The 27,837-nt window shown below is 32.1% G+C and overlaps 1 protein-coding gene across 2 annotated transcripts in view; it reads right to left on the reverse strand.

Annotated features, from left to right (window-relative positions):
• LOC114327743 (glucose dehydrogenase [FAD, quinone]) overlaps positions 1-27,837 on the reverse strand; it is a 219,085-nt gene that overhangs the window by 102,901 nt on the left and 88,347 nt on the right. Inside the window, exon 1 of one of the 2 annotated variants that reach the window (XM_050647889.1) lies at positions 25,528-25,551. The exons of the other annotated variant lie outside the window; for it this stretch is intronic. The gene's annotated coding sequence lies outside the window, so the exon portion shown is untranslated. Of the gene's footprint in view, positions 1-25,527; positions 25,552-27,837 lie in introns of those variants that run through there. 2 annotated transcript variants of the gene reach the window in all.

Genomic DNA, 27,837 nt, shown 5'->3' on the forward strand with positions numbered 1-27,837 from the left:
TCAGGAATCGAAAAAAATTAATACAATTTAAAACACATAAAAAATTTTGACAGCCGATATTTTGCGCCTTTCCCCTTAAAAAGAACAAAATTGTGTTTACAATTAAATTTCAAGCAATTCTTACGGTATTAATTTCAAAAGTAAATATTTTAAAAAACATATGATACACCTCAGTACGGCCCTGTTTTGCTTCCACGTGCGTTTGTTTACAGTTGGGAATTTGTAAAGTGAATGGACACATAGACACATATTTATGTATAGCTATTGTGAATGCCCGCCATTTTTGTAAAAGCAAAATTTGAGATGGCCTCATATCTAATTTTGAACCTTTATATGTGTAGTATATGTGGTCCAAATAATGTGCTTCTATCATTAAATGCAAAATTGTTTCACATATCGGCCGCATTACTATAATAATTAGGTACTAAATTATAATGAAACGCAAATATAAACGGTAAAGTTCAGCAATAAAAAAGATTATGGTTTTAGAAATTCTCTACATTTTTGCAGTTATATCGTACTAATAGAATTATATATTCCAATAAACATTTAAAATTTCAAGTCATTAAAACAACGCTATTATAATAGTGCGGTCACTGAAGATGGATATGAGCTATTACCTCGGATTCCGTTGAACCTCCATCGAAAAATTGGTGATTAGTTAAAGTTAAAGGATACCTCAAGCTCAAGGAAAAAAGTGACATCGTGCCAACTTGCGCTTTTATCCTGGGGTGGATGTCAACCCCTTCTTGGGGATGAAAATTATAAAGGGGGGGCGGTAAAATTATTATTACCAGATTTGAAGATCATAAAATATCGAATAAATTCCTTACTTGAAAAAATTATTAATAATTAAATCTATATTTTTTTCGGTGATTTCTCAAATCTAAGTAATCATGCAACGATTCATTGATAACATAGGTAAATATATTATACTTACTAAATATTTGTCAAAGTACTCAAAAATATCTATCAAATGAGCTTCCAAAGAAGTTGATAGCATTAAAATTTATGCTTCAAAACTTTTTTAACATTATGCTCCAAAAATTTTTCCAACAATATGTTATTGCTTTTTTTTAGAATAACTCCGGCAATTTTTATGATAGTCTTCTTCTTTAAGTGCCATCTCCGCGACGAAGGTCGGTAATCATCATAGCAATTCGTATTTTAGAGACGGCTGCTCTGAAAAATTTATTTGATGTACGTCCGTACACCCGTGTTGAGCTGCACCCCCCACTTGCAAAAATTAAAAAACAAATAGCCCTGATTTATGAGCTGTTTATGAGCTTTCATATTCCGCAAACTAAAAATTTTGAGCTCGTTCCACTGAGCAGGAATTTAATACTTTATTGGGGGGGCTGAGTCAGCCCCCCACTACTTAAAAATAGGAATATTGAATCGGTTTTTGCGGCAGAATTACGAGCTATTTATGAGCTCTTGAAATTATATAATTTCGATTTTTGAGCTCACCCCTTCACCCCAAACAACCCTTTAATTGATTGAACTTAAGAGAAAAATGCTGAGAAAACTTTTCAATTTCGGTGAACCTTCATCGATTTTCACGAAAATTGGTCAGTGGTTAGAGGATACCTCAAGAAACAAAGGTGACATGGTACCACCTTGCGCCTATACCCTGAGGGTGGATACCGCCCCTCCTCGGGGGTGAAAATTATTTTATAAAATATAACTGCACAAATCTATAAAAGAACAAATTATAAGCAAAATTTATTATATAAAGTTATTAAAATAAGTCAATACTGCCCTCCTAAGCCAAAATGACGTAACTCAATATTTTTTCATATTTGTGTAAAAGGTTGTATAGGAAATCTATACCGATACGCATCAAATTTACTAAGCGAAACAGACGTATCTCCGTGTCGTTGAAGCGGTTTCATGCGAGATACGTATGTTTCGCTTAGTAAATTTTATGCGTATTGGTATAAACACCCCATTACACAACCTTTTACGCAAATATGGCAAACTGAGTTAGGCCATTTTGGCTTAGGAGGGCAGAATACTTTTTAAGTTATTAAAGATCAAAAATTTCAATTATTCGTGAAAAAAATGCATGTTTTGAAGCGGTTTTCCGTAAATCACTGAAAAACTGTAAGTTTTTACACAAAAGTTAATAGTAGTTTAATTCGTACAGCTTATATTCTAAGAATAAACTCTTAAATCACGCACCTTTCGATTATTGAGCTACAACCCCTTCGCAAGAAAACATCCCATATTCCCGGCTTAAGAGAGAGTTGTACTTAAAATAATTTAAATTAATTATTTGGCGACTAGATATCGTTTAATAATTTATGAGCTCGCAAAATATACGCATCTCAATTATTGAATTGCCAGTTTTTTTCTATAGTGCAGTGACTGTAGGTGAAAATCAACTATGACCTTCAATTTCGGTAAATCTCCATTCATTTTCACGAAAATTGGTGAGCGGATTTTGATGCTATCACCTTTTCTGGAGCTCATTTTTGATAGGTATTTCTAAGTACTTTGACAAGTATTTAGTACTTAAGTGTTATAAAATGCACCTCTTTCCCGTTATTTCAGCTTGAATCCTTAGATTTGAACAGTCGCAGAAAAAATATACATTTAATTACCAATAACTTACTTTAAATTAGGGTTTTTCAAGTAAGCAATTTATTATATTTTTTATTAGCTTCAATTTTAGTGACGAAAACTTTTTTGTAAAAACTTACAGTTTTTGAGTTATTTATGAAAAATCGTTTTAAGGTTTGCATTAATATAACAAATTTTGCTTACAATTTGTCCCTCTCTCGATTTGTGAGGTTATTCTTAATAAAGTGATTTTCACCCCCGAGAAGGGGTGACATATACCCCAGGCTAAAACCGCAAGTTATTATTGTGAATTCGTGAAAATGAATGGAGATTTGCCAAAATCGAAGGTCATAGTTGATTTTTACCTTCAGTGACTGCACTATAGAAAGAAAAGGGCAATTCAATAATTGAAATGCGTATATTTTGCGAGCTCATAAATTATTAAACGATATGTAGTCGCCAAGTAATTAATTTAAATTATTTTACGTACAACTCTCTCTTAAGCCGGGAATATGGGATGGTTTTCATGCGAAGGGGTTGTAGCTCTATAATCGAAAGGCGCGTGATTTAAGAGTTTATTCTTAGAATATAAGCTATACGAATTAAACTACTATTAACTTTTTTGTAAAAACTTACCGTTTTTCAGTGATTTACGAAAAACCGCTTCAAAACATGCATTTTTTTCACGAATAATTAAAATCTTTGATCTTTAATAACTTAAAAAGTATTGACTTATTTTAGTAACTTTATATAATAAATTTTTGCTTTTAATTTGTTCTTTTATTGATTTGTGCAGTTATTTTTTATAAAATAATTTTCACCCTCGAGAAGGAGCGGTATCCACCCTCAGGGTAAAAGCGCAAGGTGGTACCACGTCACCTTTGTTTCTTGACGTATCCTCTAACCACTGACTAATTTTCGTGAAAGTCGATGAAGGTTCACCGAAATTGAAGGTAATCATTGATTTTTACCTTCAGTGACTGCACTATACAAAATAAATTGCAATTTACTGATCTAAATGGGCGTAATTTGGAAGCTTATAAATTATTAAATGATATGTAGTCGCCAAATAATTAATTTATTGCATTTTAAGTACAACTTTCTCTTAAGCCGGGAAGATAGGTTGGTTTTCTTGCGAAGGGGTTGTAGCTCAATAATCGAAATGCACGTGATTTAATAGTTTATTCTTAGAGTATATAAGCTATAGGAATTATATCCGCAATACGATATATTTTAAGTTTTCTCAGCATTTTTCTCTTAAGTTAAATCAGTTAAAGGGTTGTTTGGGGGTGAAGGGGATGACCTCAAAAATCGAAACTATATAATTTCAAGAGCTCATAAATATCTCGTAATTCTGCCGCAAAAACCGATTCAATATTCCTATTTTTAAGTAGTGGGGGGTGGCTGACTCAGCCCCCCCCCCCCACTAAAGTATTAAATTCCTGCTCAGTGGAATGAGCTCAAAATTTTTAGTTTGCGGAATATGAAAGCTCATAAATAGCTCACAAATCAGGGCTATTTGTTTTTTGATTTTTGCAAGTCGGGGGGGGGGGCAGCTCAACACGGGTCGTCCGTACCATTCTCTCAAGTTGCGCAGCCACGATATTCTGCGTCTCCATATGCTTCTTTTTCTTTGAATCTTTCCCTGCATAATCAATTGGAACAAGTTGTATCTCTCTCCACGTGTAATATGTCCGAGATATTCTAATTTTATTGTTCTGATGGTATTTAATATTTCCATTTCTTTCACATCTTTCATCTTTCATCTTTCTCAGAACCTCTTTGTTTGTGAAGTGTTCTCTCCACGATATTTTCAGAATTCTTCTGTACGCCCACAACTCGAATGATTTTAGTTTTTTTATTGTTGCAGCATTCAAGGTCCAAGCTTCCATTCCATAAAACAAAGTCGAGAAAACGTAGCACCTAGCCAACCTAACTCTTAGCTCCAACTTCAAATTTCTTGTGCAGAGCTCTCCCATTTTGATAAAATTTACTCTAGCCTTGTCTATTCCGATTTTGATTTCATATAAGTAATATCCTGTGGAGTTGATCATTGTTCCAAGGTATGCATATTGGTCGACTCGTTCGATATTGGATCCGTTTATGGAGAGATTCTCGTTATTTCTTTGAGTTATTGATATTCTCTAAACTTTGTCTTCTTGACGTTCATTGTTAGACCGTATTCTTGTCCAAACTCCGCTATTCTGGTCGCCAGCATCTGAAGATCCCCAATATTTTTAGCTAAGATGACAGTGTCATCCGCATATCTAATGTTGTTAATGGGAACTTCACCCACCTTTATTGCAGCTGTTTCGCCCTCAAGAGTTTTTTTCAAGATCTCTTCTGAGTAGGCATTAAAAAGAATTGGCGACAACACGCATTCCTGTCTCACTCCACGCGGATTTCAATTGTATGATAGGTTGATCTAAAAACTGTTTTATTGTTGTATTAATTTAATTTTTTATACCCTTTTTTTAAGATCAAAGGTTAGATGGTCCCGATTGCATTGTTTTCGCAGTAAAATTTAGGCTTTAAACTGTTCTCGGTTTAAAATAATCTCAGTTATTTTGTATCTTACAAAAATAATAAAAAAATAAAATATTTGTTAAATAAAAAACTAAATGGGTTCTGTATCATTTTTTACGTATATCGAAGTATTTTTGGATGTGCATTCTAAACTGGTCAACATTTGTGAAGTCATTACTTATGCTAAAATAAACCACCAAAAATTATCAAAATAAATTAACTTATTTTTTGTGGAAATGGTGTATGTTTTGTTTTTCATATTTTCCTAAAAAATTCAAAAGGATTCTCTTATTTTCGTCATAACTTGCTTAATTTTGATTCTATTAACTTCTTCTGGAGCTCATTTGGTAGATATTTCTGAGTACTGTGACAAGAGTTTAGTAAATGTAACCTATATTATGTTATACAATGTTACAAAATGCATCGTTTTTCCGTTATTTAAGCTTGAATACTTAGATTTAAGTGCTTGCCGGAAAAAAATACATTCAATCATCTATAACTCCCTTTGATTCTTTGATTAGCTTCAATGTTGGGAACAATAACTTTTTGTAAAATCTTTAGTTCTTGTCAATAGTTTTTGAGTTATTTATTGAAAATTGCTTAAAACATTCAATTTTTTAAGAAATGTTTTATAAAATTGCTGATTTTTAATAACTACTCCTCCAGGGTTACGTACAGGGGTACGTGCTTGTCAGTTTTGTTTCTTGAGGTATCCTCTTCCTCTAATAGTCTAACCACTCACCAATTTTCTTGAAAATTGATGCTATTAAACGCACGATGCGTTGAAAACGTTCAGTGACTGCACTATAAAAGAACAAGCCTTTGTGCAATGAAAAATATGTTTAGTTATGTTAAAAGTATAAATAGGCTTCGTGTAACGGTTACGCTACTATTATTGAAATTAATTGACTGAAATAGTATTGTTTTGGTTTTTACATTATTAAACTACATCCCAATTTTCACTTTTAATTGTGTTTTACTCTGGGAAATCGGTGGCAATTTGAAATTTTAACTTGTTAATTTATACGTCACTATACAGAGAGCCATACAATGTACTGGTATTGACAAGTAAATCGATGCCTCAGAAGCCAATCGGTGTAAGTCAGTAAATCTTTAAAATGAGTTAATAAGACGTTTGTGAAAATAGTTGCAGAAAAATAAGGAGTCATTAGAAATAAATAAACCGTTCTTATTTATGATAATATAAGTACTATATTTAGAAATACAAACATGGAAACTAAAAAACTTTCCATTATTTTTGAAAAATAACCACTTTTCACCAAAAATATTGACTTACGTGAAATGTCCACCGAAAATAAAAAACTATTAAATATTCTTATGACTTAACTTAAACCGCTACACGAAATAGAACAAAAACTGAGTACATATTGTTTAATCAATGTATTCTTCAGCATTTGATAATAACTCTGAATCGTTTTCCCTTGCTGAGGCAGCTGTCGGTTGGTTTATTGTCGGCAAGTTTCTGTAGAATGAGTGATAATGTGGTGGAATAAATTTCAAAAGATCAAACTGTGTGTTTCTTTTTAATTTTCTTCACTGGACTACGCTCAGAATACAAAAGATCTTGAACTATATTAGACAAAATTTGAGGCCTTCCCTTTGATGCCGGTTTTGAAATATCAATTTCATCGAATTCAACCCATTCCTGCAATGTTTGTTTATAAAATATAGAGTTTGGTTTATTTTTTATTAAGTTGTCATAAAATGGAAATATTTAAATTACTCATAAACTACTTGAAAGAAACAAATATAATCGTTTAAGTGAAATACGTATAAATATTACAAAACTAATAAATTGAGGTAAAAATAAAATAAAAATCTGTGGCTAACGGACTCGCATCCAAGCCATTTTTTCACACACACACACACACACACACACACTTGGTTTATTTTTGCTGAACCATAACCATTTTATTTGTAACCAGTTCACTTTTTGACCATCTATATAATTTTTTCTGTTGGTAATACGATCCTCCAATTTTTTTGTTGATAAAAACTCTTCTCTCTTCATTTCAGTGACCACAAACGCACTTTTGTTTTTAGAATTTTTTACAATATCCACCCAGTCACTTGGATTATAAATAAATTCTTTCTTTTTGCTTTTTTTCAATCATACCAAAATCAGCATCATTTGGAAGATAGCTGTGTCCTGACCCAAGAAATTTGTGATCAATATGATCAACTTTCATATCAGGGTCTTGAACAAGTTTGTGGAGAACTAAGGGTAATTTTATATTTCGATTCTGCCCTATACAACAATCGGCATATATGATTATGTATTTATGTTTAGAAGCATTTTGCTTAAGGTGCTTTACAAGGCATGCTGCTATTTCCTGGGACCCTCTAGAACCCTCAGTTTCATTCCACATGTACATAAAACCCTTATTGGTATTAAAACTTTGAACGCCCAGGTTGTAAACATACATGTTTAGTTAGTAATAAGTAGAGACTGGAAAATATGCACTAAAAAATGTCTAAAATATGCATGCAATATGCATTTTAAAACAAGCTGAATATGCACAATTAACATGCAAATATGCATTTATATATGCACTTATTTTTATATGAATAATTTTATGGTTTACGTTAAATACATAAATAAATAAAAAATAATAAAAATAAATAAATAGGTTTGAATTTAAACCAAATTGTATTATTATTTCTTAATATATTTTTTTAACTTCAGGTTTTGTGACAAATAAAACGGCAAAATATTTTATTTTGACCACAAGATAAATAAGAGTACAATAAAATAAATGTACATATTTTTATTGTTACAATATTGATTCATATTTTCTAAACTAATATTATAAAAAGAGTACAATAAAACAAATTTACATATTTTTATTGTTACAATAAATAATCATATATTGATTCATATTTTCTAAACTAATATTATGTCTTCTATCTGTTAATATTTGTTTATAGGCAGAAAAAGATCTCTCAACGTCACAAGATGTAATTGGGGCATATTTAAACTGCTATTAGAGACGGATCCATATTAATATTTTCATCGAAGTTTCCAAAATTGATTATATTATTTATTGAACGCAATAAAGTGAAACCCTCATTTTTGTTTAAAACGTCATCAAGTTTATCTTTAATTTTTACTCCAATTTCCCCATTCAGATTTGTTATTTTCTGTTTAACCGAATCAACAATAGACATACTATTGTGAAGACATACATTTTGAGCCTCTAATTTTGTAATTGAACTTTCAATGATATCGAAATTCGATTTTATATACAACAATTGATTTTTAATAGACTTTTCTTTAAAAATATTTTGACAGTTATCAATAGCGGTACAAGTCGGATCAAAACTTGAAATAACGCTTTTGATGTCGTCGTAGTGTTCAGATAAAAATATAGCACTTTTAAGCCAAGTTCCCCATCTGGTTAATACTGGTTCTGGTGGTAAAGGAATATCGGGAAGCATCTCCCTATATACCTGTACACGTAGTGGTGCTTTCAGAAATACTTTTTTTACATTATTTATTAAGGTGTTTACATTGGGAAATTCAATTCTAACTTTCTCTGCAACTCTGTTTAGGCCGTGCGCCAAACATGTACAGTGAATTAAATTAGGGAAAAAGATTTTAAGATTGGATGCAGCTTTCATCATATATGAGGCGGCATCACTAAGCATTAATAATATTTTTTCAAATGGTACTTGATCAGGTAAAAAAAATTTGTTAGGGATTCGTTAACAAATCTAGCTATTGTAGCATAGTTTGTTTTTTCCAAACATTTTACACTAATTAAGTATGAGTTTTTAAAATCGCCAGAGTCGTTAAGAACTCCAACAATTAGATTCGCAATTTGTCGACCCTTTGTATCCGTTGTTTCGTCGACGGAAATCCAAAGATATTCGGCTTTTAACTGATTTTTAATACTCGTCATCACATCTTTGTAACATGCACTGACATATTTTTTCCGAAGAGTTGAAGAACTTGGTATTTGAGCTGGTTTATCTTTAATCTTGCAATAAGTTTTTAAAAAGTTTTGACACGATTTATGTTCTAACTTGTGCAGAGGGATATTGCAGTTCAAAAAAAAATGGCATAAATCCTTTGCAAAGGTTTCTTGCCCAACTGACGTATTCTGAATCTGCAAACTGTTCTGTAGAATCTGCTGGCGAGGTTTATTATCATTTTTTGATAGCTTAGTTTGGTGAAGTGAAGTTTTTATGTGTTGAACTACTTGGAATTTCTTTTGACATGGAATCTGGAATATAATGATAATGATGTTTTAGATGTTTTCGTAAATAGATACCTACATTAAAATGATCAAACTTTTTAAACCTCCCCCAATTTTTTTTTATTTCTCAAAGTGAAATTGAAATCGTCAAACAATAAAGTACAGTCAGTGTACCGTAGTATACAGGGTGGGCCACTCTCAACACCTCGCTCTGTATAAGCCAAACCGTTGCGAACTTTAAAAAACAGTTTTTGAAGAAATGGGACGGTTTGTCATTTTAGAATAGACAGACACATAGATGTGCAAAGAAGTTTGATAAGTTTAAAAATCTATTGAAGTGGAGAACTTACCTTTTTATCACAAATGGTGCAAAACATACTTTCACTGTCGATAACTTTTAGATGATTGTTACTTCCAATCCAACTTCTGAGAAGACTTGATTTTTCCCTTGCTACTTTAGGCATTTTCACAATAATAATAAAATGATTTTTTTACACAGTATAGTCAATAACTTGCAATCACAAAAGTTGAATAATCGGCGATTGATTTAAGACTAACCATTCATAAAATAAAATAATCTATCCTACCCTTAAAATGCTTAAAATTTCGTTTTGGTTGGTTTTCCCAGAATAATTCATAGTTGGCCGACACCAGCAGAAAGTACAGGTAATATTTGTAATGTTATTCAAAATATAATCGGTATTTACTTAGGTAATTTGTAAATTCTGAGAAGTCTATAAATCTTAAATATCCGGATAATGATACCTGCAGCTATAAATAACGCCCATTATGTTTATGAGTACAACAACAAAGGAGCTTAACAGCAAAATATTTACTTTCACATTTTATTTTAATGGATGTTGATGTTACTAATATATACCTTATTTTTAAATGGGGTAGAGTAAATTCCCATCAAAATATGCATTTATATGCTCTTAAATCTCCAAATATGCAAGGCATATGCATTTATGAAAAACATGAGAAATATGCAGCATATATATGCATATGCATTTTGCATATAATCCAGTCTTTAGTAATAAGCCACTGACATACTCAATTTTGGAAAAGGAAGTGCCTTTTCTAGATCAAACGTAAAAACATAATTTTCTTCACTTGCCTTCAATTTCTATAATGACTTATTTACAATTATTATAATGACTTACTTAATCTGACTTCTGAAAATATTAGAAAATTAATTTGAAGGCAGATCATATACCGCAATCTATCAAAGAAAATCTAAATTAGTGACGTATGTGTATGAACAACTGAAACATTTGACCATTTTATTTGTGTTATGTACGTCTCCTAACTCATTTTTAGGGAGAATGTGACCTTACACCGTTTGACTTCTGAAGCGTTATATTATATTATATACGTTATTATTATAATAACGTATGGAATATTAGTTTAGGCGCCAGCTAGGTTACCGTGATCTTTATCAATTCTGCTGGGTACACCCAAGTTTTTTTTGCATTATTGACTGCTGGTTACGAATTTAGACAGCGGATTTCGATCCGAATGGTCAAAAAATTGTTATAAACAGTTTAATTATTTATAAATTGTTTATGAGGCTCGAGATCGTAAACTTAAAGAGATAAAAAAAATTTCAAATAAAATTTTTTCCTTAAGGGAAACGGAGAAAAATGCAAAATATTGACGCATGTCAAAATTTCAATATGTTTTAAATGTATTCATTTTTTTTCGAATTTTGAGAATACTTATAAATATTTTTGAAGAATTTAAACGCAGACCAGGGCCAAAAGTCCCTGAAAACTTCTACAATGTTTATTTTAATAAGTTACAGGGGTAAAAATAAAAGAAAAAATTTAGTGTGATTGTTAATTGCAATTATTTCATTTAAAAGAAACTTTTTATTTATTCTAAGTGACTTTCTGCCCTCGGTAACAAAGTAGATTTTCATTCTGAGTTTAAATTATGCAAAAATACTTATTAATTTTCCCAGGATCCGAAAAAAATTAATACATTTAAAACACATTGAAAATTATGCGTCAAAATTTTGTATTTTGCTCCAATCCTCGTAATAAAAAACGAAGAACTCTAACTCCAATTTTTTTAATTTTGACATTTTAACACCATTAAATCCACAAACATCAATATATTAGCAGGAAAACCCTATATCTCCAAATTCGTCATCCACCGTGCTTAAATTGGTACATTCAATGACAAAAAAAATCAACTAACTCCACCTTTTTCTAAGTTTTTATGAATAAAATAATGTTTTTCCAAATATTTTTTGTACATAATGTATGTGCACACCACCTGTGGTTAACATCCTTCAAAATCATATAGGTCTGGATCCCGCGTATGAAAAAGAAGTTGATTAATAGCAAGCTGAAAATTTGTTAATAGCTTAAGGGTGTCTAGTCAGAAAAACTTTGATATATGGGAACACTGGAACAGGGGAAGTTTTAATTGTGGAACAGGTTAAAAATTTGGTACGGTCAGACCACGAAAACGGCACATGTATTTTGTCCGACAGAACAGACTTAAACTCTCCGAACAGAGATTAAACTCTCATGCAAAAATCAGACTGCTATTTATCACCAAATGGGCGTTTTAATGAGTGGAACATGCAGAATATGTCAAAAGACAGGAATTGTGACAGGTGATAAATAGCAGTCTGATTTTTGCATGAGAGTTTAATCTCTGTTCGGAGCGTTTAAGTCTATTCTGTCGGACAAAATAAATGTGTCGTTTTCGTGGTCTGACCGTTCCAAATTTTTAACCTGTCCCACAATTAAAACTGCCCCTGTTCCAGTGTTCCCATATATCAAAGTTTATCCGACTAGACACCCTTAAGCTATTAACAAATTTTCAGCTTGCTATTAATCAACATTTTTTTCATACGCGGGATCCAGACCTAATATCCAGGTACCAAAACTTGAACAGACAGTGTACCCGATTTGTAAGAGGTAAGCGATAAGGTATAATAACTCAAGATGTAAAATTAGTGCACAATGCAAATTGCAAATTGCAAAATAAGAAGATCCTAATACAATTTTTTTATATAATTCTTATAATTAAATCATCATAAGATGATAATCTCGTATGACTTTTAATTCTATTTACTTTTTCTTCGATTTTTGGTACTAAAGGAGAAAAAGACATGAAAAACTAATATTTCTTTAATGCAAATAAAAGGTAGTTGTTCCTATTTAATATCTAATTACTATTTAAGTATATAAATATTTTCTTTTTGGCATCTGCATCGAGATATACAAGAAATCTCAGATTTTTTACATCTACATAAGGTTTTAGAGTAATTTTTACATTTATATGATGGTCTTAATGCTGTTTTTTGGGCATTAAAATTTAAACTTTTTGGGGTTTCCGAGTCTCATTATCTATGATATCCATCTGGATAATATATAGTCCTGTCGCCAGGGGGGGTACAACGGCCTCGTTAATTCAGATGGACTTACCCAAGTTTTTTTTATGTATTTTGACCCGTAGAACACGAATTTTTTGGGTAACAGTTGATCCGGATGTCGATAAGATTGTTATAGACCAAGAACTTGAGGAATCAAATAACAGCGATTTTTGGCAAAACAAAACAATATTTTGTATTTTTTGGGTCATTTTAAGCAAAAGATATTTCTACAAGTTTTTTAGTAGGATGCACAGTTTTCGAGATAAACGCGGTTGAACTTTCAAAAAATCGAAAAACTGCAATTTTTAAACCCGAATAACTTTTGATTAAAAAATAAAATAGCAATTCTGCTTAGCGCCTTTGAAAGTTCAAGTCAAATTATGTCGGTTTTGATTATTTGCATTGCTAAAAATTTATTGTGTTATTGTTAAACAAAGCTACAAACAACTAGTGCGTGAGTGATGTTTCTATGATTTCTCATTTAAAATCGAACGAGTAGGTAGAATAGGTACTAGTGCAATCAAGTCTATTTCTACGTTACATGCGTTAAAACGCATGTAAAAGCACGGGAAACCCTACGTGTTTATAGCTTTGTTAAACAATAAAAAAACAAATTTTTACCAATGCAAATAATCAAAACCGATATAATTTGACTTAAACTTTCAAATGCGGTAAGCAGACTTGCTATTTTATTTTTTAATCAAAAGTTATTCGGGTTCAAAAATTGCAATTTTTCGATTTTTTTAAAGTTCAACCGCGTTTATCTCAAAAACTGTGCATCCTACGAAAAAACTTGTAGAAATATTTTTTACTTAAAATGGCCCAAAAAATACAAAATATTGTTTTGTTTTGCCAAAAATCGCTGTTATTTGATTCCTCAAGTTCTTGGTCTATAACAATCTTATCGACATCCGGATCAACTGTTACCCAAAAAATTCGTGTTCTACGGGTCAAAATACATAAAAAAAACTTAAGTAAGTCCATCTGAATTAACGAGGCCGTTGTACCCCCCCTGGCGACAGGACTAATATATGGATATGGATAATATATTGTTATGATCTGCTTTCTCTTACTTTTATAATAATTAATATTTATTTAAGTAATTATTCAATTGTCGCAAATCATACAAAAAAATTAAGAAAAATCTCAGGGTGCCTTTTTGTCATATAAAAGAAAATAACTAAATTATCTTAGGTTATACTTATCCTTTCTCGTGGCTTCAGTATCTCTTAGTTGATCCTTATCGGGATAAAATAGGAAAAGGAAATAAATAGAAATACCATAAATAAGCACATACTAATATCTTTTATTATCAAAATGTAATACTCAAATTAATAAAATCCTGTGGGCATAACTGTCCCAATGAAACTTTTAACACATAAATTAATTTTAATTCAACAAATATTTATCGGTTTGTTCTTGATAACATTGATAAAACATGCTAAACAAACAAATTTAGGTATTCGCAAAACTACTTATACTTCCTATTACATTTTTGAAATATTGGAATTTTAGTTCGTATGCTTTTACTCAAAAAAAAATAACTTCTGACCATAAAGAAAATCTATCACATAAATTATTGACTGACCTTTTGATTCACACACAATGATGTCTCCTCTTGACCCAAACAGCTCTTCCGTGTTGATTATGTTAGGCTACCATCAAAGCCCTCTCCGTTCTCAGCATCAATCCAGCAGCATACCAGCAAATTCTTCGTTACAGCGGTGCAAACACGAGCCGGGCCTCTTTTAACCAGTACTCGTTAAAAAAAAAACTCCAAAATTCTCTCCTTTTTTTCTCACAATAATATTCTCTCCCTTGGACTTTACAGAATCAAAGAAGGATTTCTTCTCGATTTGATCTGTCTCTCGTTCCACTTTTCAGCTACACTCTCCACTACGTAACAACCACTGGTACTTGCTTCTGAACTATTCACGAAAACTTTGACTGCTCTTCTGCGATGCCGGTCACATAATCCTTCCCATTTCCACACTATCTGAACATTCAACCTTCTCTCGTCCCCATTCCAAAATTTCTAAGCCAATCAGAAACATTTCTCTCCCCACATTCCTTTTTTTTCATTCGAAAAACCCATGCATCCTTCCAACAAATACTTCTACTCATGATAATTACTTTTCGGGAATTCTACAAATTTACTTGGGCTTACACAAAGAGATTTAAAATTCCAACTTTCTCTACATTATTTTTCTAAATATAATAATTACCTGTGGCTTTTGGCCTAGTCCGTAACAAAACAACCGTTTTAAAATTATAATCCCCAAACACATTGTCTATTCACCTCACTTTATTTACTAATGTCTTTAATTCTTCAGGAAAAAACTCATTAAGGATAAACCCACTACTTAAAAACTAACTTATAATAAACAGTTACAAATCAACATACCAAATCAATGTATCAAATTTATGTGCCTGCGTTATATTAAAAAAAATAAAGTTTTTTTTCTATCTTTGATTGACAAAATGATACACAATAATATATATGGATAAAAATGGACCGAGTTCTTTTGCAGACATTAAATAAAATATGACCTTAACATTAATGCAAATTACAGAATATAATTCAATATATGCATAATATATAGTGAATACAAGTATAGAATGCAGACAATCTCCTCATGGAAGTAAGCGGGGAATATTGGGTAGCACCATTTATTTTAATAACCTCGTATTAGGTACCTACATGTTGCTTATTATTATGTATGTACTTATAAATAAATAAATACTGATACTAATTAGAAATGACTGAAAGTTGTTGACTGAAAAAATTATTGTTTATTTTGCTCGTTAGATTTGTGGGATTAACGTTATTTATGTTTTCCGCCTTGTTTAAATTAAATTATTTTTCTAAATATGAAAGATACCATTTATAGATATGAATGTAAAGTATACTAAATTTATGAAATCTTATCACTTATCACGAGCTGTTGGAACCTGACCTATGTCAAATAGTTCAAATATACCTGGATAGGAGGCCCCAAAGAAATAGAACAAGAGAAGGGCCCCGTAAAAAATGGATAGACGACCCAACGTAGAGGAAGACCTTAAAACCATGAATACGCCCATATAAAAATTTTTAGGGGGGGGGGCAGACGTGAAAATGATGCACATTACATTTTGTATTAAAGAACTCGAAAAGCTAGGGGGACCACGCTTCCCCCCCTGTCCATGGGTATGAGCGCCCATGGTGACGAAGGCAAGTATCCGACAGGGCAGAATGGAAGAACATTGTTACTCACAAAGGGGTGTAGCGCCATTAGAAGAAGAAGAAGAAGAGGATGTTTGACAGTTTTGTTTATAGGCTATTTATTATTTCCAAAAAAAAGAGGCTGGAAGTAACTTTTATGAAATGTTACAGTGATTTTCCGATCCGACAGAACAGAATGGATTAACATTGTTAAGCAGGCTACTCACAAATGGGTGTAGCGCTATTAGAAGAAGAAGAAGAAGATGTTTGAAAGTTTAGGCTATAGGCTATTGATTATTTATTAAAAAATGGGCTAAAAGGAACTTTTATGAAATGTTAAAGAGGTTTTATTGTTTCATGTGATCAATGGACCTCCAAATTTGGAGAAACTGCGAAGTGTTATCATTTAAAGGGGTCATTTTGAGAAAGGGGTGAATTAGTCCATTTTATCTCAAACAAGAAATTTGAGCAAGTCTTATAATAGCCTTCATCTTTGGGTGTATTTTTTCCCTGAGAAGAAAGAAGAAAAACAGTAAATTTTCTTTTGTGACGTTTATTAACTAATATAAGTTAACTATTGATTTCTTGATGAATGACTAATGTCTATGCCATAAAAAAATCTATTGGTTTAGCAACATGATGGTTTATATTTGCCAAGACGAGACACCGATATATTTATTTGAAGCCACATATTGCTAAAAGTCAAATCGTGACCCTTTTATGTCGTATTTAGAGCTTGATCTCTTTTATTAGTTGAAAAAGAAAGCAAATGATGTATATGTATCTGTTATGTAACACATTGAAGAAATATATTAGGATTGATCTACGGGTATCTTCGTTAGACACACTACACAATTGGTTTTAAAAATCCAATTTTTATGGCATTTATCTTTGAAATAATGTCGTCATCTTTTAAATCGGCACTATTTTGGTAATAGCTAGTTTTGTTATATAAGAAAATTGTTCGGAGAGATTATTAAATTACACAGTAATAAAAATAATCGTACTTCCTGTTGCAGAAACACCATAGAAAAAACATTTTTTGCATTAAGATATTTTAATATTTTTAAAGGAAAAGTTTTATCACTTAATACATTCATCATTCAGCCTATACTTGTCCACTGCTGAATGTAGGCCTCCCGTAGTTCACCCCACAAATTCATGTACTGAGCCGCTTGCATCCAGTTTTTCGTTTTTGATGGCGCGCTCGCGCTACTGTAGCCTCTTAAGTTACTGTGTCCCTGTCGTAATAGTGTTATTCTCACTTGGTCTGGTCTATTCGCTGTTGATTGGAGCCACGGTTTCACTAATACTATATATATAACACCGGTTTATAGCGTCCTGCGCTTTCGGGTTCATATTCTCCAGCCGCGTCGATCTGTCCAATCTCCTGGTCGGAGATCTCTCTCAGACATAGACATGGCTTTCTGGATTCCACTTATCCAGGTTGTTTTCGGCCTGCCCCTTTTGCTTCTTTCCGGGGGTTGCCATTCCATTGTTGGCTTTGGGAGTCGATGTTCCTCCATTCTTTGTACATGGCCATACCAACAAAGTTGTTTTTGTTGGACTTCTTCAATTATGTTTGTTTTTCTATTCATAATATCTCGTACCCGTTCATTCGTTATATGTGAGAGTCTGGAGATGCAGGCCCATCTTCGCCAGAAGTCCATTTCCACCGCGAGCAACTTCTGTTCTGTTCGCTTATTCAGTTGCCATCAGGTTTCACATCCATACAGTACCAGGTTTTTAAAGATGCTATTATAAAGCTGTGTTTTCTTTTCTTTTTATATGGTTTTTCACCAAAGTAGTAAGTTCAAAGCTCCCATTACCTTCTTTCCTTTCATAATTCTTTCCTCTATTTCGAATTATGTCCTTACACTTTGTTGGATTCCCGTTCCAAGGTATACATAATCAGAGCTTGGCTCGATAACCATATTATCATCCTCTAGTTGTAACTCACTTTCTGTCCTCCTATACACGTATATTTGGTTTTATTTATTTTAACGTATAGGCCCCATTTTTTGTATTCTCGAAACAGCCGGTTTGCCATAAATATTAGATCATCTTTATCCTGATCTTCAGCAACATGCAGTGTGGTTTAGCTCTATCCCCATTCCAGAACACGATTTCCGCCACTTATTCAAGACCTCATTTTTATAGATTTTAGACAGTGTTTACGATAAGCTCCATCCCTGTCGTAGTCCCTTATTCACCATGAAGCTATTGGATAATCTGCTGTTGATTTTTATGTTTGCTTGGATATTGTTATAGAATTGTTGCACTGCTTTCATTAAAGTTATATTAATAGGGGATTTTCCAGGACTTGCCATAATTTACAAAGTGGTACGTAGTTCAGAGAAATAAGGAAAAAAAAATATCATGTTGGTGACACATCTCCCTCCAGGCCGAAACCAAATGTTTTGAGTAGTAGGGACATCTATAATAATAACCTATATGTTTCCTGCAGCCGATTTTGATAAACAAATAAACATAGTTATAAACAAATGAAGATCAAAAGCCGTAAATTTTCGTTTTTTCGTCTATAACCAAAAAGTTAAGTATTTTAAACAAATTTGAGAGTGAGAAACTCATATACCGTATAAAAAACTTCAATATGGCGTTCGCTGAATATGTCTATCCTTATTGGTTGCTCAGAAAATTGCAAAATAAATCATAAATTTTGAGTTTTTATAAATATATATAACTTATGTAAAAATTAACTTAGAACGTTCTTATTACACGAATTGCTGAGACTTGTGGTGCTTAAATTATATTTTAAATTTCAAAGCAATTGGTCAAATAGTTTAAAAGTTTTTTAATTTGTTTATCCCAAATTAATTTTTTTTCAACGCTAAAAGTCAGAAATTGGTGAAGTTACACTATTACTTTGGATAGTTTATGAAAGAAGAAGATTTATACTATTAATTTAATTAAAAAAAATAACAAAAATAATTCTAAATACTGCAAAATTATTTTTCAAAAACATGTGATTTAAAAAAAGGGGGGGCTAACTTCGTACCTAATTGTCCTAGGACAATTATTTTTCTTTCTAAATGTGTATAAAAATTCAGTCTTTCCAACTCTGAAAAAATAATTTTTCTACGGGTAACGGTTAAAAAGTTATTCTAATTGTTTATAAGTAAGCAAAAAATCGACGTGTTTTTGCAAAATAATTTTACACTGTTTAAAATTACTTTTTGTCATTTTTTTTTTAATTAAGTCAATAGTATAAATTTTCTTCTTCCATAAATTTTCCGAAGTCTTACTGCAACCTCATAATTTTCTGACTTAAAGTGTTGCAAAAAAAAAATGAATTTGGGATAAACAAATTAAATAACTTTTAAACTATTTGACCAATTGCTTTGAAATTTAAAATATAATTTAAGCACCACAAGTCTCAGTAATTTGTGTAATAAGAAGGTTCTAAGTTAATTTTTACATAAGTTATGAATATTTATAAAAACTCAAAATTTATGATTTATTTTGCAATTTTCTAAGCAACCAATAAGGATAGACATATTCAGCGAACGCCATATTGAAATTTTTTAGACGATTTATGAGTTTCTTACTTTCAAATTTGTTTAAAATGCTTAACTTTTTGGTTATAGACGAAAAAACGAAAATTTACCGTTTTTTGATCTTCATTTGTTTATAACTATGTATATCATCAAAATCGGCTGCAGGAAACATAAAGGTTATAAATATAGATTTCCATACTACTCAAAAAATTTGGTTTCGGCCTGGAGGGGGATGTGTCACGAGAAAAATCTTATTTCTCTGGACTAACGGTATCATATGCCTTAGTTAGATCGACGAATAGTAGATGTATTTCTCTGTCTCTGGCTACTGTTTTTTTCGTTGAGTTGGTTGATCGTGAAGATGTGGTCGATACAGGATCTTCCTGCTCGGAATCCTGCTTGTTGTTAGATCTCTAAAGGTGCATATTAATTTTCTATTAGAGTTTTTAGAGTTTTCTCATATAATCTACTAAAGGTGCTGGTTACAGTAATACAGCGATAGTTCTGGCAGTCTTCCTTGTTACCCTTTTTGTGTATTGGGGTTATCCATCCTGTTTTCCAATTTTCTGGTATGTTTTCTCCATTTGTGTAGTTGTTGAAAATTATGGTTATTAGTTTGATCAATTTTGCAGTTCCATTTTTATAAGTTCCGCTGGGATTCCTTTTGGACCACATGCTTTTTTATTTTTTAGTGATTTAATCATTCTCTCAACGAAATCGTCATATAATTCTACGACTTGACCATTTAAATTGTAGTGTTTTGGTGATGTATTTATGTATTCCTGTCTATTTTCTTGAAGTTCTTCTTTGTAGTGGGTTTTCCATTTCTTTAAATCAATCATTCGAAGTTTTTTATTATTTCTGTTTTCATTTCTTAGATTTCGAATGAATCTCCAAGCTTCTGAGAATCTGCTTCCACCTAGATGGCTTCCACTTCCCTACAACTCTGTTCCCAGGTATTGTTCTCATTTTTTGTTAACATTTTTTTATGTTTGATTAATTCTTGGCGGTATTGGCTTTTATCATATGCGTTTTATGATTTTAACCATTTATGATATTTCTGTTGTTTTATTTGTTTCTGTTGTTCAAGTTCATTGCTCCAGACTATGTTGTTATTTTTCCTGGTATTTGTTATCTCCTCCATGCCTAATGCTTCACTGGCTGCTTCCTTAAGCAAGTGTTATTTGGTCATATATTATATTGGTGCTACTTGTCAGGTCAATTTGAGCAAGTTTTTGATCCAGTCTGTTCTGGTATAGGAACCTGTGCTGCCGTCATATAGCCCAGTTAGTTTGTATTTGGATTCTTTGATTATTTCTTCTCTTTCCTCTTTCGATGTTTCATTTAATGCATATTTGAAGAGGATTCAGATTCGGGATATTAGTAGGTAATGGTCAGATCCGCATTTTACACCTCTATATACCCTTGTGTCTTGGATTTTCCAGCATTCTGATTTTTGTTTTATTATAATATAGTCTATAATCGATCGTAGTTGTCTTGTCTCTTGATGCCAAGTGAACTTCTGTATGTCCTTGTGGGGATAGAAGCCGTTTAAAATTTTTAGGATAAATTGTTGACATAGACTAATGAGCCTTTCTCCATTATCAATGGTTACTTCTTCCCCGTAGTTTCCTACAATTGGGTGGTCCTTATGTCTTCCTGTTCTTGCATTCAGGTCGCTCATCATTAATATCTCCCGATGATCTCCGATTTTAGAAATCGTGTCTTCAAGCTCTTGTTGGAATGCGTCTTTTTCGTTTATTAATGTATCTTCGGTAGGGGCATATATACCTATTACTGTCGTTGTGTCCATGGATGTTTAAGTTGACAGTCACAATTCTCTCGTTTATTGCTTCTTAATTTGTTATTTTATTATATTTTATTTTATTTTATTTTTATTTATAAACTAATATTAATTGTTTAGTTTTTTTGAGTTTATTTTGTGATGCACTCACTTATTTTGCCACGCACTTAATAATTTACATTTTATTTCTGACTTCAAATAATAAGAAGAAAGTCTTCCTCGTTGTTTCTTCTCTGGGGGTTGCCACATCAGTTTATTTAGGCAATCATTCGTCACCCATTCGGCTCACATGCCCATAATATATGAGCCGTTTTTCTCAATATTCGCAGTTATGGTGCCTTCTATACCCATTTGTTGTTTTATTATTTCATTCCTGATTCTTTCGGCTCTTGATATTCTCATCGATCATCTGATGGCATCAGTGGCGTGCGGTGACTTTTTCGGAAGGGGAAGCGATTCAATAAGGATATAAAAATATTTTCTTAAGGGTCGAGGGTCGAGCCACTTCCCACCTGATAACACTCTGATGCGCTATAGGGGCTCTCTATCAGCAAAGTGCTTATGTGAGACGTCCTGGGTACAAGGACTTACACACTAAATCCTACCCCGATCAATGCGTGAGGCACTCTATTACCGCTATTTCTAGTGACTAATAGTGACCTATCATTGATCTATATTGCTAGCTCGGGCCTTGAGTCCTCGCGCCGGGCTTTGTTTCCTAAAGAAGAGTTCTATTTAAAAAAAATTATATTCCGAGGCATTTTCCACACCACACAACTTTCAACAATATGACACTTATTTATACTTGAGATCTATTCTCCTATCAACTTCTGATAATTGTTGAATGCAGTCCTTTTCAATGGATAATAGGGCTAAATTTCGCTTGTTGAATTTCTTTTAAACTCTTAATTTGAAACTTTTAATGCATTTTAATAATGAAAAACTTCGTTCAACTGATGCAGTTGTGGCTGGGATAGTTAGTACCTATTACTTCACACAACTTGACCACTTTACACAGTGACTTGTTTAAACCAGTAGTTATAAAGAAATACCCAGATTTCTGGGTATTTCTTTATCACTATTGTCAGTTGTTTCATAAACGACACTTAACTGAGAATGCAAAGCTGGGATATCAAAAGATTTTCATTATTTAATCGTAGTGAAGTAAATTCCTCTGTGGGAAATTTTGATGAATTATAATTAGAAATATTAAGATTATATATAATTCTACAAATTTTAAATAGAATAGTATCAAAAGGTCTCTCTGTTGCCGATATTATCAATCTTCATTATTTTTCTTTCATGTTCAAACCCCATAATTTCAGTTTTATCCCAAATATTTTTAAACTGCTCTTGTTTTTTAATTATCGTATTAATAAAGTCATCAATTTGTCTTATACAAAATGCAATGTCATTTGACTTCATCTGTAAAATGTCAAATAAAAGATCAGTAAAAGGAAAAATATCTGCAAAAAATTTAAATCGAAATACATATTCTTTAAGCGAATGTACATGTACGTACCTAACCACCGCTGCAGCAGTAACAGTCGGAAGGCGCTAGGATGCGCTAGGACGAGCGCTTCCAGAGTACCAAAATTCGCGCGACAATGGGTTGCAGTCATTGAACCCTGACTAATTTTTACACCGGACAACTGCTTGACAAGTGGCGATTTTGAGATGCGCTTCTGTCAGGAGTGGACCGAATATGTAGTTGAATTGTGTGCATATTGATTTCGTTCGTACGCGATTAATTTTTAATATTTTTCAATGCGTATGCCTAGGTAATATGTAGATTACTTGGATTAGGGAAAAATTTTGTTATTAAATAAATATTAATTAATATAGTCTAAGAGCTAGTGAACCTTTTGACTAACGGTCGTCCTGTAAGGCTAAAAATTTGTAGAGTGATAATTCATAGCACACCAAATCTAAAAACCATGACCTGGCAGGCCTCAGCGGTGCACGTGTATCTACCAGGTGAATCGAAAAGTGCAAATTTAGGGGGTAAAATAAACTTTCTCCTGTAAGGTTTAAATTTAAGTATGTGTTTGAGTAAGTCATTTAGAAGAAATGTGTACAATGACAGGCGATTCTGAAGAGCATAAGACCTTGCCAGGCGAGGGGAAAGATTAGGGGTTTTTATTAAAATTATTCTTTTTGCATCGAACAAATTTTTTTTAGGCTTTTTGAATCATTCCAAACAGAAAAGGTCCTTAGTTATTTTTCTCTTAAGTTAATAGTTTTTGTTATATAAGCGATTGAAAATTTTGAAAATTGCGAAATCGGCCATTTTTAACCCAAATCGGACATTTATCTAAAAATTTCAATATTGGCAAGGTACGCAGATATTCCTTAAACATTGATTGATGAAATCCCGAGGAGTTTTTTGCAATAAAATAACGAAAACCGCTTTGTTTTTTTAATTGCTAATCAAGCGGGCGCTACACTGTAGTATAATTGAGGACGTTTGAGCTTGCATAAATTCATTATCTCGAGAATGGGCAAATTTGAAGAGAAATCCTCAGACAGGTCGATTTTTATTTTTGAATTAGGACTTTTTGGTATATATATAATACTAGTGACGTCATCCATCTGGGCGTGATGACGTAATCGATTATTTTTTTAAATAAGAGTAGGTGTTGTGTGATAGCTCATTTGAAAGGTTATTTAATTCTCTATTCAGTAATATAAACATTAACATAATTATTTATACAGGGTGTACAAAAAAAATTTTTTCTTCTATTTGTCAAATTTAATCAAAGTTAATTTAATATAAAAAATTTTTTTGTACACCCTGCATAAATAATTATGTTATTGTTTATATTAGTGAATAGAGAATTAGATAACCTTTCAAATGAGCTATCACACAACCCCTACTCTCATTTAAAAAAATCATCGATTACGTCATCACGCTCAGATGGATGACGTCACTAGTATTATATATATGCCAAAAAGTCCTAATTTAAAAATAAAAATCGACCTGTCTGAAGATTGCTCTTGAAATTTGCCAATTCTCGAGATAATGAATTTATGCCAACTCAAACGTCCTCACTTATACTACAGTGAAGCGTCCGCTTGATTAGCAATTAAAAAACAAAGGGGTTTCCGATATTGTATTGCAAAAAACTCTTTGGGATTTCATCAATCAATGTTTAAAGAATATCTACCTACCTTGGCAACTTTGAGATTTTTAGATAAATATCCGATTTGGGGTTAAAAATGGTCGATTTCGCAATTTTCAAAATTTTCAATCGCTAATATAACAAAAACTATTAACTTAAGAGAAAAATCACCAAAGACCTTTTTTGTTTGGAATGATTCAAAAAACTTAAAAAAAATTTGTTCGATGCAAAAAAAATAAATTTAGGAAAAACCCCTAATCTTTCCCCTCGCCTGGCAAGGTCTTATGCTCTTCAGAATCGCCTGTCATTTTACACATTTCTTTTAAATGACTTACTCAAACACATACTTAAATTTAAACCTTACAGGAGAAAGTTTATTTTACCCCCTAAATTTGCACTTTTCGATTCACCTGGTAGATACACGTGCACCGCTGAGGCCTGCCAGGTCATGGTTTTTAGCTTTGGTGTGCTATGAATTATCACTCTACAAATTTCTAGCCTTACAGGACGACCGTTAGTCAAAAGGTTCACTAGCTCTTAGACTAATAATAGATATATTTTCTTATATCGAAGTAGGTATAGGGAAGCGGCGCTTCCCCCGCTTCCATGGACCGCACGCCTCTTGATGGCCGTGGCTTCAACCTTTTCCTTATATTTCTCCATGTGTTTATAGGTTATTCTCCATGTCTCGGCTCCATACAGTAGGCTAGTTTTAATTATTGTCTCATATAATATGTTCCATTTTATTTTCTTTGATATTTCTTTACTCCATAGAACTCCGTTGAAGCATGCTACAGATTTTTGTGCTTGTATGATTCGATGTTTTATTTCTCGTTCGTCCTTTCCACTAAGATCGCCAAGGTATTTACATTCACCATATGGATTTATTTTTTGATTGTCATCGATATCGAGTTGTTCTGCTTCAGCGCCAATTGCGAGGTAGGTATTTTGCCTTTTCAAAACTGATATTTAATCCTAAATTCTGGGGTTTCACTTTTAAAGCTTTTATTGATTTATTATATTAAGCTTCTGTTGAAAAAATCCACAAAATAATTTTCCTTGGCTCAGTGACAAGTGAGCATACCATTGGATCTATGGGTCCTGAGTTCCACTCTCATCAGGGGTAAAAAGTTAATAAATCAAAATAGTTTTTATCCTTGTGGGATCAGTACTCACCGGATGGACCGCAGAGGTTCGGATACAATTAGCGTCTCTTTGTAAAGACAATGAAGTCGACTTTTCCCAGTAACATTTACTTAACACACACACACACACACACACACACTAAACCCTACACTAGGTATCTGATTGCAAAATCAACTGTACCATGCCAATGCCAATTCGTTGTCGAGGCATTAAGCTAAATAAAAAAAAATGTTCATGATTATTAGAACAAATGGTGATCATTTTCAGAAGGCCACATATTTTAAGCGAATATAAAGAAAAATTATAAAGAGGAATTAAACCATAAAACATTTCCCATTAATACTTAATTGCCGTTCAAGATAAAAATAATTAAAAATGAATAACCATTTTCAATAAAATAAAAATAATTATTAATGACTCTCTACATAAACTGCTCAACCCATTCATGTATATGTTAATATCAGGAACCTACACAATGCCATTTATAATTTCACATTCACTTCATTTTCTCATTGACTGGACGCTAATGCCTGCTGGGAAAAGAGTTTATCTTTGCTTTTGAACAAACGATTTTACTGCAGTAATTAAGATCTTTTTACCAGAATACTTTCCTTTTTTGTTGGATTTAAAATGAAGGTTGCATTTAATGGAGCGAGATGGTTTTCGTATGTATTTAGTACGTTATAGACGTTTTTCAAATTAAGTGGAGTTATCTCATGTTAATGTTCCTCAAAGTGTTGGTTTGCTGTCTGAATGAGTAGGAATTTACATTATTTTATTACATTCTTTCACGGTTTTTGCTCTAAATTTTAAAGAACCGCTTGGATTGACATGAAATTTGGCACACGTATAGCTTACATGTCAAAGAAAAAAAGTGATATTGTGCCGATGTTTGCCCTGGGGGTGACTTTCATCCCCTCTTGGGGGTGAAAAAGATATGTCCAAAATAAGTCAGGAAATGGGTAAACTGACTAATTTTAAGTAACTTTTGTTCTATAGAGCTTTTTGACAAGTCAACACTTTTCGAGTTATTTGCGAGTGAATATGTTCATTCTTCAACAAAATAACCACATTTTTAGAGGGTTTTTCGCAAATAACTCAAAAAGTAAGTATTTTGTGGAAAAAAAAAACGTTCTTAGCAAAAATATAGCCTATAAAAAGATAAAAAAAATAGTGTACGCGTTAGGTCTCTGGATCTCGTAGAACCAGAGTTATAGCCAATGAAAAATAGATTCATATTCACCAAATTTCAAATAGAATATTTCGACGTGAAATATCCAAAAAATTAAGCACTTTTTGGGGAAAACCCCTTATAAATTTTTTACGTGTTTAAAAAAAGCTTTATTTGTGCTTTTACAAACCGTTTCTGGCATTAAATTTAAGCAAGCTTCGCCCAAAATAAAGTTGGTCATGGTGATAAATGAAATTAATCGTTACCGCTCCACAAATTATTTTACTTATATTGTGTTTATATGATCTGTAAGTTTCATTGATTCAAAGTGCTTATTTTGTACATCAACAATGTGATGCATTTTTTGTGCATCATACAATATCATGTATTTTTTTGTTTTTATGTTAGACAAAAATTTGTCTAGTAAAATTTTAGTAAAATTTTTAAAAATTTTAATTTTGAAAAATATGCTTTTTTTTAAAATATCTTAAAAATTGTTAGAGATACCAAAAATCTCGAAAAACAAAAAAAGTCAGCATTGCTTTTCTGAATATCATGTATTTTTTTGTTTTTATGTTAGACAAAAATTGATTTAAGATTTGGTGTTTCTAAATTTGCATACATTCGTGATCAGTGACTGGTTCAACCCCTTTTAACTACAGCCTTTTCAATAATAAGGACTTTGAACCGATGAAACTTACAGATCATATTATAAATAATACATACACGAGTCAAGCCGTAATGATTAAGTTCATTTAAGATACTAATTAGGGGGTGATTTTCTCGATTTTCTTACCAAAACAAAAAAGGACTAACTTTATTTTGAGCGTAACTTGTTTACTTTTAATGCTAGAAATTTTTTTTATAAAAAAAAATGAAACTTTTTTTAAACACTTTAAATAAGTTGTAATGAGTTTTCCCCGAAATGTGCTTCATTTTTGGTTATTTCACGTTAAAGTATTCCATTTGGAATTTGACGAATATGAACCTATTTTTTAATTAGCTATAACTCTGCTTCTAGGTTCTAGGTATAGAGACGTGATATATACACCATTTTTTAAAATTTTTTACTGGCTATATTTTTGATCAGAATGTTTTTTCGACAAAATACTTACCATTTGAGTTATTTGCGAAAAACCGTCTAAAAGCGTGGTTATTTTGTTGAAAAA

This window comes from Diabrotica virgifera, chromosome 3 (assembly GCF_917563875.1).
Source record: "Diabrotica virgifera virgifera chromosome 3, PGI_DIABVI_V3a".
NCBI lineage: Eukaryota > Metazoa > Arthropoda > Insecta > Coleoptera > Chrysomelidae > Diabrotica > Diabrotica virgifera.